The sequence below is a fragment of the Lissotriton vulgaris genome, chromosome 12, assembly GCF_964263255.1.
Source record: "Lissotriton vulgaris chromosome 12, aLisVul1.2, whole genome shotgun sequence".
NCBI classification, from domain to species: Eukaryota; Metazoa; Chordata; class Amphibia; order Caudata; family Salamandridae; genus Lissotriton; species Lissotriton vulgaris.
Genome location: NC_141700.1, coordinates 489,901,221 through 489,907,825, shown reverse-complemented (window position 1 = coordinate 489,907,825; position 6,605 = coordinate 489,901,221). Strand labels below are relative to the sequence as shown.

The window sequence follows — 6,605 nt, the reverse complement described above, 5'->3', positions numbered from 1 at the left end:
CTCAGACAGGAACACTGAATACTGAAACTACCATTAAGACTGTTTATCCAGTTATCGATCCTGCCAAAGATGTAGTACACATCCAAAACCAAGCTACAGAGACCGAAAAGAGGGAATGGGAAGAAGAGGGAGATTCTCACACAGATCAGGGCTGGATAACAAAAGATAAGTTCAAATGGTTTCTCCCTGACATAATGGTTCCTGTAATCATAGAAACTGCGCATGGTCCCGCACATCTAGGAGAAAAAGGGATGTTGGACAGTCTAAATCTGGTATGGCATAACAAGCATCTGTGCTCAGCGGCCAAACAAAAAGTACGAACCTGTATGATTTGCTGTCAGTTCAATCCAGGGAAAAGTGTCTCGGTTGAACAAGGAGGGTTCCACCCCCCAAATTACCCCTTTGAAGTCCTCCAAATGGACTACATACAAATGGAAAGATGTCGGGGACATAAGCATGTCCTCGTAGTAGTCTGTACCTTAACTCGATAGACTGAAGCATACCCCGTCCCAGATTATGGTGCCCAGATGACAGCTAAACAATTGGTGAGGGAATGTTTCCCCCGATATAGGTTGCCAAGAGTCATATACTCTGACAACGGACAACCATTTTCCTCTAAACTAATGAAGCCTGTTTCCTTACTGTTAGGATACACCTGGAAATTCCACTGTGTTCGACACCCCCAAGCGGCAGGCCTAGTCGAACGACATAATCAGACTCTAAAGACCAAGCTAGGTAAAATATGTGCTGACAAACAAATAGACTGGGTTACAGCCCTTCCGGTTGCTCTCTTCTACATATGAATGGTGGCACATTCCCGGACGGGTCTGTCGCCCTATGAGGTCACATATGGGAGACCTCCGAATATCTGGGATGTCCCATCCCCTAGGAAGTTAACTGATATTGATTTAAATGTTCTGACAGATTACCTAGCTTCTTTGATGTCTGCACTACGCTCTTGCCGTTCACAGGTGGCTGCAGCCTCTCCAGATAAAACAACGCCCGAGGAACACGCCATCCAACCTGGGGACTGGATCCTGATCCGAAATTTTGACCGCGCCAGCCCCCTGGAAAGAAGGTGGACGTCTCCCAAGTTGGTGCTACTCACGACGAGGACTGCAGTCAAGGTGGAAGGAAGAAAAGGATGGCTCCATGCTAGGCATTGTAAGAAATTCTTCGGACCAACTCCTACTGACATTGTTGCTGACCCCGAGAATATAGACACTGAAACGACAGACTTTATTTCACCCCTTCCTGAACTTTCCCCTCAAGAAGAGTACAGATCGCGGCTGCGATCCCATCAGATCCCATCAGAAACAAGCTAGAGACATTGCATCTGACCTCGACCTACCGGTGGCTAATTAAGTCCAAGACGTAGTTTTGGTGAAGCGGTTGCTGGGAAGTGTCCGGTCACGTATGCATAATTGACTCAGACTAGCAGCCTATCATGGAAAATATGTTTAAATACGTAAAATTATCACATAACAAAGTTTCAATCTTCCTCTCTATGATGATTCTTATTTTTTGTATCACGGCTTGCCTAGGTTGGTTCCTTCATCTAGCTTTCCCACCTTCTTCCCCCACGCTTTTGAATAACACAGCTATGCATTCACATGTAGATCTCCCTCCACATCTCGAAAATAGAAGAAAAGAATTTTTCAATAACACATTCATCTCCACACTCCACCAACACCAAATGGTTATTAACAAAACCAACTGTTGGGTCTGTGGTTTAATGCCACATTCCGTACACGGAGGAATGCCTTTTATCCCTCTCCCTTTTGGCTATGCTGGATATACCTATGCACTCTCTATGATATTTTCCGCTTCTGTTAGAAACATTCCTGAGATCAAGGCCAAGAACACTAGTACCTGAAACGAGATAAAAACAAAGACAGTACGATGGTAAATTTCACCGCGACATGGGGACGAGCAGATAACAATGAAAATATCAGTTATTCCCTTTTTAACGACACTACCTCCTTTAGGGAAACGTTTTCTGTCCAAAAGAGACAGACAGGACAGGGAGGATGGGCTGTGCCCCATAAGGGCCTATTTTGTGTAAGAGGAAAGGGCAAGGGTCAGAAAATGGGAGACAGTGAGTGTAATAAGACATACACCCTACCTGACCTAAATTTCCCAATGATGGCCACTCCCCTCAACACCTATTTTATCTGTGGACCTCACGCACGTACTTGGCTACCCCAAGGCTGGTCCGGGAAATGCTACATTGCATTTCTCCTCCCCCCTACCTACACCGCCCCAGCAGATTACCATCTAAGTGACCCTCCGACCGTAATTAATAGACGGAGAAGGGGGGCCATAGATGCTGAAGACACAGCGGACCAAGAGGCTGGCGATTTCTTTAAAGGAATCATCCCTTTCTGGGGGCCCATGATCAACAGCCGCCACATAAGGCAACTGACTCGTGTAGTCCAGGGAGCCATAAATGAAACAGCCAGTGCATTAAGCAACATCACAGCTGAGATGGCTGCCGACAGACTCATGACGTTGCAGAACCGTATGGTTCTAGATATTATATTGGCCGACCGTGGTGGCGTATGTGAACTGATCGGGTCCAGCTGCTGTATATATATTCCAGATAATGCACCCTCGGTGTATTCTGCTATTTCCCGCCTTCATGTACTTTCCAGGAAACTAGATACAGACACTGCTGCCTGGTCCCTGACGGGATGGCTCTGGATCCTCCTGTCCTCATGGGGATGGAAGACCCTTACGATAATAGGTATCGCTCTAGCCATTCTCTTCACCTGTTGCATCTGTATTCAATGTGGCCCAGCACTCTGTAGTTTCTGTATCACTACCTGCATTCCCAGACTCCAAACCAGAAAGAAAGAGAAGGAAAATATCATGTTACAGGAACAAGTGGACAACCTAATGAACATAGAGGTAGATTAAACAAGACAATCTTAAAAGGGTATATTATGGGACAAGGAGGGAATGTGGAAAATTGATATTTTTCATTGCTTATGTCCCATTATACACCCTCTCTTTCACGTCCCGAGCTCATCATGATGGTAGCTAGAAAACCCGGGCACATAAACGTAAGTTTGCACACAACGCACTTCTTCCTCTAACTGCAACCATACATTCTTATGGCCAAACCGATTCCAAGAAACGAGCCCCGTTGTAACCACACACTCTTATGGTCAGGCCAATTCTGAGAAATAAGCCCCCGTTTGCCAAGACATGACAACCAATTCCGAGAAAACAGCTCCTGTTTGCTAAGACATGACACCAGACATCCTGTCACGACCATTTCTCTCTCTCTCATACAAGGAACCAGCCTAGGGTTATTTCTCAACACTCTGCTCCTTCCGTGACTTCCTCACGATTATGACATGATGTGAGACGGTGCCCCGGGGCCCCCCTCATGGAAACCACCCTCCCCCACACGTACCTCCTTCCTTTCCGCCGGGGCTGCAACCCCGCAAACACATCCCCGTGTTGGAAACGGGACTCGGAGCAGCAGCCATAACCCACGGAACCCCGCCCTTCTCTCTCCCGCAGGAACCAACCAGAGCACTGAGTTCGGAGGAAGCACATCCCTCTGACCTCGTAAGTCCCGCCCCAGTGGCAGCGCCAGAACAGGGAAAAGCCGAGACTCGGGAGCAGAATGCCGTCGGAGCATCGTGGCAGGATACTCGAACTGGAGGTGGAGAAGGAGAGCAGGCGTACGATGAAGACGTGTGGACCGAAGAGTGGTGGAGTCCTCAGGAGGTGGTGGAAGAGCGGCCGTAACTCACTGGATAGTTACGGCGGACCGCATGAGTACCTTACGAATTCCTTTTCCCAGCTCACTAGGAGCTCGCTGTAAAGGTCCTGTAAATATCCCCCTTCTCTGTAGAACCACGTTCCCTGCACTGTACCATATCTGTATAGCACCCTCACAGCGTAATCAACGATCCCCCACACGTCCCGATTCGACACTCTTCTATCTACCGGCCTGTGTTCCTCCCTCCCAATACCTCCCTTCCCTCACTGTCTCTTTTCTCCCCACCCCTCACTGCCCGGGTGACGGTGATCGGTATATTGTACCTGAAGACCAGGATAGGACTAACGGTCCCTTGTTTTTCTTCTCTTACTGCCCTCCGTGGATACTCCCCTATACTGGAGCCGCCGTCGGACCTCCTGAAGACCTGGACCCGAATCTAAGACCCGAAGCGGACCTCATACCCTGGAAGCCTTCCTTTGTTTCTCTTGTGACAATCCTTCCTGCCTCTTTTGTATAATAAACGAACAACATAGCCCACTATACACGGCCTCCTTGCCTGCTTTCCCGGCCTGCCGCACACCCACCATCACATCTGGTGTCAGAAGTGGGATCTCCTGGAAGCATGGAGGCCGTAGTGAGAAAGATGGCGGAATCATAGGAACAGTTCGGAAAACTAATGGAGCAATTCCTGAAGACCACTGAAGACGACAGGGGACAACTACATTACGTTTTTAAGGGTCAGGGGGTAGCCCACGAACAAACCATGGGAAAGCTGACCGATGCCCTGGGACAACAAAGGACTGTGACCTCTCTCCCTTCCGTGGTCCTGCAGAAGTACGTGCCGGGAGAAGACCCGGACTACTTCTTCACTAACTTTGAAAGACTAGCCCAAGCAGCCAATTGGCCGGTGGACCGTTGGGGCCAATACTTGGGTCCCCTTTTATCCGGCGATTTGCAGGCCGCCTATCAACAGGCCAACATACAGGGCAACACACCGTATGCGGATATAAAACAGTGCATATTGGAACGTCTCGGCATTGACGATGATACCTATAGGGTAAAACTAAGACAAGCGAAAGAGAGACCCCAAGAGAATCCAAGGGCCCTCTCTTTTCGGATCAGGGATCTCGCAAATAGATGGCTCCAACCCGAGACCTCCACAAAGGAAAACATCCTTGAGAAGATATATCTTGAACAATTCCTGAATATCCTTTACCCGGCCACCCAGCGCTGGGTAAGACAACACTCCCGCCTCACACTGGACACGGCCATCGAGATTGCTTGTGCTTTTAGCCATGCTCAGGAACTCCAGCGGGGCAAGGAGGAGCATCCACACCGGCCCCTGAATACGACGGCCACCCGTCCACCCCGGCCGCTACAGCCCCGAAGACCAGAGCCATCTCCCCTTTTTCCCTCACCGGTCATGTTCCGGCCCGCTAATCCCGGACCCCAGTGTTATTCATGTGGAGGGATCGGACACATCGCCCGGATGTGCCCGCAGAAGGAGGAGCCGATGGAGATCGGCCTTGTAAGGAACTATGTCTGCACCACTCCGGGGACCGCACCACCCCCGTTTCACTGCCCTGTGTCTATCGATGGACAACGACTCATGGCCCTTGCCGACACCGGTTGCCGTCAGAGCGTTCTCAGACCACAAGACCTAGCTCACCCGGTCGGTAGCCCTACGGGGGTAGTAGCCATCCAATGTGTCCATGGCGACACCAAACATTACCCCAATACCCAGGTGCAAGTCCAGCATCACAAGGACCCCGGAACATGCCTCACAGTAGGTCTCGTGCCCGCTCTCCCAGAGCAATCTATTTTAGGGAGCGATTACCCAGGACTACCTACGCTCCTCCAGGACACCACTGACTCCCTGGCCCAGTGGTGGAAGGACGCTCCTTATCCTCAGGGACAGACCACCCGGGATACGGTTTCTAAACCACACAAACCCAAAAGCCAGAAGAGAAAAGAAAAAAAAGAGTACACCAGCGCTTATCCTGCACTTACGGAAGACCACCCCTGGCAGACAGACAGGGAGTTCAGGGCTGCACAACAAGAAGACCCCCTCCTACAGGAAGCATGGGGAAGGGCCCTTGACAACGAAGATCCCTTGCAAGTAGGTCCCTACTTCTACAAGAAAAACGGGTTGCTATACCGAAAAGGGGGGACACAACAGAACGCACAGTTAATAATCCCCGGTCCTTTCCAAGACAAAGTCCTCTTCCTCGCTCACAGCCACCTTTTAGGGGGACATTTCGGGGATGAGAAAACCAGTCAGGCGGTCTTGGAGAAGTTCTATTGGCCAGGGGTATATCAGAGGATCAAAACCTACTGTCGTGAATGCGCAATCTGTCAGAAAAACAGCCGGTATATCCCCCCAGAGTACCATTGCAACCTCTCCCCCTCATTGACATCCCGTTCAGTAGAATAGGGATGGACATCATAGGACCCCTCTTGCCCTCACGCAGTGGGTGTCGCTATGCGTTAGTCATAGTCGACTATGCCACCCGCTTTCCGGAGGCCATACCCCTACGTCAACCCACTACACAGACCATAGCCAAGGCCCTTATCTCCGTCTTTTCCTGGGTAGGGTTTCCCCGGGAAATCCTGACCGATCAGGATACCCCTTTTGTTTCTGCTCTCATGAAACAGGTCTGTTCCCAACTAGGGATAAAACAAATTAGAACGTCCGCATACCATCCACAAACGGATGGATTGGTAGAGCGCTATAACGCCACACTAAAACAGACTCTGAAGAAGCTCTTGGGCCTGGAAGCAAAACGGTGGGAAGACATGCTGCCACTGGCTCTATTCGCCATCCGCTGCAAGACACAGAGCAGCACAGGTTATTCCCCGTATGAGTTGC

General features: G+C 50.1%; 1 pseudogene; it reads left to right on the top strand.

The window, feature by feature from the left end:
- Positions 1 to 1,447: 1,447 nt before the first annotated feature.
- On the top strand, positions 1,448 to 2,919 carry LOC147676824 (uncharacterized; annotated as a pseudogene).
- The last annotated feature ends 3,686 nt before the right edge of the window (positions 2,920 to 6,605 follow it).